At 51.7% G+C, this 7,000-nt stretch overlaps 1 protein-coding gene, 1 long non-coding RNA gene and 1 other non-coding gene across 3 annotated transcripts in view; 2 read left to right on the plus strand and 1 right to left on the minus strand.

Annotated features, from left to right (window-relative positions):
- The window catches only part of SIL1 (SIL1 nucleotide exchange factor), a 198,853-nt gene that overhangs the window by 109,152 nt on the left and 82,701 nt on the right, over window positions 1-7,000 (minus strand). The window lies entirely within an intron of this gene.
- Window positions 1-7,000, plus strand: part of LOC134169050 (uncharacterized) — a 129,623-nt gene that overhangs the window by 29,927 nt on the left and 92,696 nt on the right. The gene's annotated exons all lie outside the window — the stretch shown is intronic.
- Window positions 3,229-3,433, plus strand: LOC134169088 (small nucleolar RNA SNORA74). Its single transcript, XR_009966760.1, has one exon. It is a non-coding gene; the product is annotated as a small nucleolar RNA SNORA74 (small nucleolar RNA).

A 7,000-nucleotide genomic window follows, 5' to 3' on the forward strand; every position in this document is an offset into this window, starting at 1 on the left:
TGTGAGTCCTGGTTTCATGGTGGTTTCATCTGTGTTGGTCCTCCCTGCATCCCAGGCTGACATCAGGAAACATCACGTTGTTCCTTGATGCTGAGATCCCTGCTCAGCCTGTTGCTCATCTCAGCCTGGTGGAAGCTAAATACCTTTCTCCTGCAAGTGCTGTGCTGGGGACTGAAGGGACTGAGACACTTTGTTTCAAGATGGATTAGAGAGAGAAGTTACCACAAAACAAAACACTGCCAGCATTCAGAAGAGCTCCTCTACTCTAGAGTCAGCCTTCCTTGAACTCCCCATGTCCCAGCACATTTGTGTTCAGAGCAATCGACAGGCTCCAGCAGCCTGTTTAACCCCTTTTGAGCAAATCGTAGAATCATAAAATGGTTAGGGTTGGAAAGGACCTTAAGATCATTCAGTTCCAACCCCCTGCCATGGGCAGGGACACCTCACACTAGACCATGTCGCCCATTGCTGGGTTACAGAATAAAGGAGGAATTGCATCCAAGAGATTTTGCTCCAGGTGGGTTAAAGCAGGACATGAGCCCCTGCCTGCTGGCACAGCGCATCCGCTCGAAAGCTTGCACTAGCATGGAGTTGCAGTGCTTCAATGACCTGTGTGCTACAAGCCTGGGATGGGACACGCCACGGTGTAAGCGATGTCTGGAGCTCCTGCCACTATTCTTCACTGTTCTCAGCTCCAAAACTGCCTGTGCCCAGAGCTTCGCTGCTGGCCCCACACCACTGCTCTTCTCCAGCCTCAGTGTGGCAGGGTCGGCACCATGGTCCTTCCATCCTATCGGACCTTGGCTTAGCAGCGTTTGTGCAGCATAGTCAGTGCCTGGAGCAAGAGGAAGAGCAATGCTGCAAGACAGGGAAGAGAATTCAGTGAAGTGCTCCAAGGGGAGTTTAGCCAACGTGTGGTGTCTGCCAGCCCTGTGTCCCGTGGCCATTACTGCCGTAGGTACTCCAGGGGCTGGATGTCCAGCACGACCACAAAGCAGTTTTGGGGCGTTAGCAGGGCTCTGTTACAAAGCACTTTTATAACTTTAATTGCAGAGATGGTAGCACAATGTGTTTGTTCCTACAAGCACGGTGTGATGAGATACAAGCCAATACTTGACACCAGCATTTTGTCAGTCTGGAGCAGAGGAGACGAAAGGAGAGCCACGCTGCTTTGGCTGCCTCTCCTCCTTCATGAGATTTCACCAGTTCTGGGTCAACAAGACAAAAGGGATGTGGAGCTGTTGGAGCAAGTCCAGAGGAGGCCACGGAGATGCTGCGAGGGCTGGAGCAGCTCTGCTCTGGAGCCAGGCTGAGAGAGCTGGGCTGGGTCAGCCTGGACAAGAGAAGGCTCCTGAAGGGGAGACCTCAGAGCAGCTCCAGTGCCTAAAGGGGCTGCAGGAAACCTGGAGAGGGGCTTTGGACAAGGGCCTGTAGGGACAGGACAAGGGGAATGGCTTTAACCTGCCAGAGGGGAGACTGAGATGAGCTCTTAGGCAGAAGCTCTTCCCTGTGAGGGTGCTGAGGCGCTGGCACAGGGTGCCCAGAGAAGCTGTGGCTGCCCCATCCCTGGCAGTGTTCAAGGCCAGGTTGGACACAGGGGCTTGGAGCAAGCTGCTCCAGTGGAAGGTGTCCCTGCCCGTGGCAGGGGTTGGAGCTGGGTGAGCTTTGAGGTCCCTTCCAACCCAGACCCCTCTACTGCTGTTACTGACTTGACTTTCCCACCTTGCCCCGAGAGCCTCTGCCCGGGACCCGCGATCCGGGCCCGCCCCAGGGGAGCGGCCGAGGCAGGCGGGGCGGGGCCTGCGGAACCACCTCAGCGGCGCGGCGAGGCCCAGCCCGCCCTTTCTCCCCAGCGCCGCCATGAGGGCCGGGTGCGGCCGCGACACTGGGCGCGGCGGCCGCCATGAGGTGAGGGAAGGGGAGGGGAGGCTGTGGGCCTGCCGCCGCGGGTCTTCCCGACACCCATGCTGGAGACCAGGGGCGCATTACTTCCCCCCCCGGGGCTGTGGGTCGGAAACGCCACGCCAAATATTGCCCCTTTATATCTATCGTATGTAATGGTTACTCATGGCTGAACGGCCGCCGTGCCCGCGCCGGGGGATAACCTCCGAGGGCTGGGACTGGAGGGCGGATTGTTCGGGCTGTGTCGCTTAGTAGCAATTTCTTGGGTTATTACTCGCTTTGATTTATTATTTTTCCCCATTCCCATGCCAGCTCCCAGCTGTTCAGCTCTATTAACGCAGATTTAATTAATTGACTATTTGAAGCGATGTTTCTCCTGTGCTCTCTTTAGGGCTTCCAGCCGGTCCGCGGCTTTTGTATGTGCGGAGTGATTGCTGTGGCTGGAAGGTCCCCGGCGGCAGGGCTGGCTGCAGGGAGGAGACCGCCCTCGGGTAGCGGGTGCTGCCAGGAGCCTGCCTTCTGCCAGCCCCGAGCTTTGCAGGGGGTGGAAGCAGCAAAATGAGGAGTCTTATGGAGGAGGCTGAGGCTATGGGAGCCAGCATGTGCCTGTGCGGAGGAGATGTAAAGGGGTGACCTGCGGAGGAGACACAAGGTACAGCCCGGGAGCCTCTGGAGCCGTGGTGAGGCGTCTCCAGGAGCCGCTTGGGGAGCTGGGCAAAAAGATGGTTCGTTGTACCCTACCAAGTAGGCAAAATGGCCTCTGCTGGCATGTGAGAGGGCTGTTGGGCCAGCCTCTGGTGCTCTGCGGTGCAGATAAGAAGCTGGCTTATCCAGTGAAGCACACAGTGCTGCCGGTTGCTGAAGGAAGCTCTGACGGGGTATTAGAAGCGAGGCCCAGATCACCAGAGGCTGTACTTTTGGGGCTGTGCTTACAGAATCCCAGAGTGGTTTGAGTTGGAAGGGACCTTAAAGCTCACCCAGTTCCAGTCCCTTTTGTGGGCAGAGACACCTTCCACTAGAGCAGCTTGCTCCAAGCCCCTGTGTCCAACCTGGCCTTGAACGCTGCCAGGGATGGGGCAGCCACAGCTTCTCTGGGCACCCTGTGCCAGCGCCTCAGCACCCTCGCAGGGCAGAGCTTCTGCCTAAGAGCTCATCTCAGTCTCCCCTCTGGCAGGTTAAAGCCATTCCCCTTGTCCTGTCCCTACAGGCCCTTGTCCCAAGCCCCTCTCCAAGGTTTCTTGTTGCCCTTTTAGGTATTGGAAGACTGTTATAATGTGTTCCTGGATCTTTCTGTCCTCTAAAATCCCAATTTTGGGTTCTGTTTGACCCAGCAGTAGTCAGCTACCCATTGCTGCTCAGTGCCTGCGATAGTGTTATGCTGCTGGGAGAGGAAAGTGCTTGCCAACACACTCCTGGCACTGCCAGTGCTGTTCTGGCACTGGCTGGTGCCAGGTTTTGGCAGTGCTCTGCATGCTTGAGAGTGGAGTAACTCCTCCTCAGTGGAGTTAATCCTAGATTGGATGCAGACAATCTGCAGTCAGAAAATAAAACATCTGTTGCAGACATTTGGTTTAATACCACATCTTTTATATAAAAATGATGGTCAGCTAATTAACTGGTCAGGGTTAAAGTTTGAATTTGGGGCCTTTAGAGATGCTTGTGTTAACTGTATGATTTTTAATGACAGGCAAATGGTTTGCATGTTTCTCTGCAGGTGGTGGTTTGCTGGAGCAGCAGTTGTTGTCAGAACAAACGAGATTTCCGTGCTGCTTTGAAGATCTCCGTTTGAAAGACATAGAGAAGATGGAAACTTCCTGTCCACAATTTAAATGGGAGTACCAGAGAAGGATGGATGTAGTTAACTTGCAGGATCTTGATGTAGGAACTTGAAACATCAAAGGTGGTTGGGGGGCAAGCTATAACAAGAATTGCATGTGCAATTTGTTGTTAATCCCCTCTACTGCTTGTTTAAAAGTACTTGGTTTTATGTGTCCTCTATTTATTAAACTTATCTATATTTAAACTTGTTCATTTTGGTTTTCAGTGTATCATAAGGCTGTTGGGTCATAGAATCCCAGAATGGTTTGGGTTAGAAGGGACTTTGCAGTTCATCCAGTTCCAGTCCCTGCCATGGGCATGGACAACTTCCACTTAAAAAGCCAGAAAAGAAATGCGGCACAGGAAGGCTGCTGCCCCTCCTGCTGTGCACAAGCTCCACCATAGCTTGTGCCACAAGGAGAGATTCTTACCAAGGTTCCCTTTCCTCCAGCACTCTGAACGACATCAGATTTCTACAGTCTTCTGTGAAGAAAATTAGGGTGATGTTCCTATTTCTGTTGCATGCACAGCCAGTACAAGTTCACAAGATTCCCTCTGCATGCTTCAGTTCCCAACATGAAGGAATTTCTTGTTATCTCCCATCCCTAGGCCTGGGGGGAGGTGAAGCCCATTAAAAACTGGGGAGTTAGAAAAGGTTCTAAACACATAAAACACATCAGAACTGGTGGGGAGGGCAGAGACAGCCATGACACATTCAGACAGAAATGCTCCAGTTAGACAAAGTGCTGTTGAAACTCCAAAGTGGCTGTAGTCAGAGCACAGGAGCTCTCACCAAGATGCCTGACCCATTGGGATTCAGTGCAGTTTTATGGAGAATTGTGTGTTTGTGAAATAATCCAAACTTAGGAGTTTTTTTAGACTAAACCATGTTTTCAGTTTATAAAACATGGTTTAGTGGTGGTCAGCCACATCACAGTGCCATTACCATGCTGTAGGTGCTGCTGTAGATGCAGTGCCTCTATATGTGAACTCCAAGTGCGGGCCTGAGGCTGCTGCTGTACACTGCAGGAGTGTAACAGCATCAGCATATTCAGGTGGTTGGTGGCTGGAGTTTACAAATATGAGGCTTTTGATAAAGCAGTAGCACACGTCAGGTTACTGATGGTTTATGTCAAATAGGTGTGTGTCTCACAAAGTTAGTACAAATGAGGTAGTGCTGAATTTTTTCATGGCTTTCCTGATTTTGAGCTGTCCCTTATGCTGCTGTTCCTTAGATGAACCATTCTATGATTCTGCGTTAGCCCTTTCCGCCACTTGAATACCACTGATATATGAGTATGCGTTTTTTATGTTCTACATAGAAAGAATTGTTGAAGAATTCAACATTATTGGAGAAAGGGTGGGGTATTTTCAGCTGAAGTTGTTCACTAATATAACTTTACTGTTTCTATATGAACAAGTTCCACCTGCAAGGCTAATAACAAGTTTCCTATGGGTTTATACTGTACTTAGCATCTTCCTCTCCCCCATACTGGCCCAGGAGGGGAGCTGGGGGACCTTGCAGCTGGACTCTGGGTTTTTCAACCAGCTCTTTCCGAAATCATCAGAAGGGGAGAATACATGCTCAGGCACACAAAGCCTGTGCTGTATGGACAATAAATATACACCAACTGGCTTATTTCCTTGGAAAACTTCCTGCAAGAAAGCTCTACTACATTCATCTCAGGGCTGAAGCCAAGATTTGCAGGCCTGGTTGTGCTATAACCGAAAAGGCAGTAGAAAGGGATGGAGAAGGTCTGCTGGCAGCGGTGATTATCCCATCAGAGTGCTTGGGAACAACTGCAGAGCTCTGCTCAGGACATGATGTACATTGGGAGCCTTGCAACTCTCAGGCAGCAGCAGGGGCTTTGCTTTTTCCCCAGATGCAGCAGGCTTTGTGCACGTATTGGCAATAAAAACCACCGCACAAGGATGTCATAAATGCTCTCCAGTGATCAGCACGAGCACAGGCTTTGGGAAGTGGTGCTCTGCATCCTACCACAGCGGCCGTGCTTGCAGGGCAGCGATGGTCAGTGCTGTACGGCTCTGCAGCACAGAGGCAATCGATTAAGGACAACATGATTCAGTTTGGTGCCTGGACCGAAGGGCGACAAAGGAAGTTGAGAGAGAACACACAGGGTCCAAGACATACAAAATACTGGTGCTGAAATAAAGCCAGGGAAATGGAGCAAAACCCGGTCTGCTGCTTGGGCAACGCTGGCATGATTTATGGGTCTGTTTATTAGCACTGTACGTTTTGCAGTCTATATATGACTTTCACTGAGCAGAAGTGGCTGGATGGCTTACATTTCATCACGGTGCTTTGCTCTGCTTTTACTGCTCTGCAGTAGTGGGGCAGAGGCACAGTTAACTTCGATTTATGTGCTTGGTTTCAAGCACTTAATTTTTTTTATCCTGAGCTTGTTAAGGGAGCTGAATTCCTTGCGATTGTTCTCTGAGCCCTTTCATTTGATTTCAACACCTATTTTGTACCGGTCCCCTGGGTTTTCTGTAAAATACCGTCTGCGTTATGGTTTGATTGTGCTCTCCAGGCGCAGAGAGGAGAAAAATAAGGCAGTGATCCATTCAAAAGGCAGACTTTCCCCTTTGCCCCGAGGCTGGATTCAGCCGCACAACCTCACCTTCGTAAAGCGGCAGCTCCCCAGGTGCTGGAGAGCCCGGTTCTATGGCCACAACGTTAAACTCGAAAGGAAGATACTGACTACGAAAAGATTGCAAATCACGAATAGCGTTTGCCCGGCTGGGCTTGGGTTACGGAACCTTCCCGGCTTGGGCGGCAGGGGAAAAGCGAGCTTCCCTCAGAGCAGCGCAAGGTGGCAATGTTGGCTCAGATGAAAAGGGGCTCCTAGCACATGAGCTGTAGGGGTTTTTACCAGAAGCTTCTAACGAACCTAATAGGCAGTGGGAGCCCTTTAGGTATCTCAGGGACGGTAAGACCTCCGTTCTGCTGAGGAGAGCAGCCCTTGGGCTTGAGTTGTCAGGGCCCGAGTGTCTGCCTTGTCACACAGGTAACAACGCTTTTGGGGGCTGGAGAGCCAGGAATTTTTACTATCTCAGGCAAATGCACACTAAGGCGTTTTGGCAGCGTTGCCTGCTACCAAGCTTCAAGTAACGGCAAGCGGGAGGCGAGGTCCCTGAGAGAGACTGGCTCTGTGTGAGGCGGGTTTTCCTCCGCCGCGGCTGGAGAGTCTCTTGCGGCGGAAGCCTGCGTTTCAGAAGGCACCGACCGCAGGACTATCCCCCGGCCCTCACCCCGCGC

Source organism: Pezoporus occidentalis, unplaced genomic scaffold (genome assembly GCF_034315485.1).
Source record: "Pezoporus occidentalis ecotype Australia unplaced genomic scaffold, CSIRO_AGI_Poc_V1 ctg33, whole genome shotgun sequence".
Taxonomy (NCBI): Eukaryota; Metazoa; Chordata; class Aves; order Psittaciformes; family Psittacidae; genus Pezoporus; species Pezoporus occidentalis.